We start from the raw sequence: 1,250 nt of genomic DNA on the forward strand, positions 1-1,250 counted from the left end.
AGACAGAGAAAAAATGTGGAGGGGCTGCTGATGTACATAGTTAAACAAAGACCACAATAAAGAATAGAGTTACGTAACAACAGAATACAAACCCATTCAGATTTAAATAACAATCTGGATTTCATAAAGCTTACTTCCGTTTTGGCTTTTCAGTTTTCTTTTATTAATATATTTACTTACATATTGTTGTTATTATTATTATTATTATTATTATTATTATTATTATTATTATTATTATTATTATTATTATTATTATTATTATTATTTTTATTATTATTATTATTATTATTATTATTATTATTATTAGTATCATTCTGTTTGTAGTTGTTCTTCCCTCTGACCCACCATCACTACCTTTCGAGTAAAGTGTTGTTACGTTTTGTTTTGGCGAGTAATAATTATTGGCCACTTGAAATGAAATATGTCGTTTGTTAAATGAAAACGATGCAAAGAAATATGAAACACAGCAACCACATCAGCAACAACAACAACAACAACAACAACTACGATGACAACAACAATAACAACACCAACAGCACGGACCAGAATAACAACTCTGAGGCGTCGAAAGAAACGGAGATTAAATTTTGGAAAGAACGAAAAATAACTGCAGTATTGACCTGCAAGTTAGTGCCTTGGGAAATGCAGATACGTTTGTAATTCTCAATTCCATTTAACTATAAAATCCCAGTTTAGATCGGGTTACATGTGACCTAATTGATAAGATGTGGTATGGTCAACAATTTCTGAATTCTTTGACTGGCACCAATGTGTTCAGTCTGAAGCAAAAATATACTAAGTCGTAAATAGGACTGTGGGTAAGCAGAGTTCATCGATGAATTTAAAAATCCGTCCATCCATCTTTTTTGCTCACTAGTTCGGGGAAGAGTCATTGGAGTAGCGTTCTCAGGCATCTCCTCCATAGGATCCTATCAAAAACAACCGTCATTAGACTTCCCCCAAACGTGACCAACTGAGACTATGGATTATATCCAGCCATCTCGTTCTTAGTCTACACCTTGGTCTCCTGCTAGTTCGCTCAGCTTGTGGAATCCGCCTTCTGATTTTGTCCTGCAGCATTCTAATCACATTTCCATAGGTGTGATCTCTCAATGCAGAGAAGAAGTGGTCCAACCTTCAGAGACTCCCTTACGTCCGATTTAAACAATCTGTCCAAATTACATTATTCATTTGAATAATTTCGTTTAGTGTTGACTGTCAGAAAAGAGAGAACGCAAGATATATATATA

This window comes from Octopus bimaculoides, chromosome 3 (genome assembly GCF_001194135.2).
Source record: "Octopus bimaculoides isolate UCB-OBI-ISO-001 chromosome 3, ASM119413v2, whole genome shotgun sequence".
In the NCBI taxonomy this organism is placed as follows: Eukaryota; Metazoa; Mollusca; class Cephalopoda; order Octopoda; family Octopodidae; genus Octopus; species Octopus bimaculoides.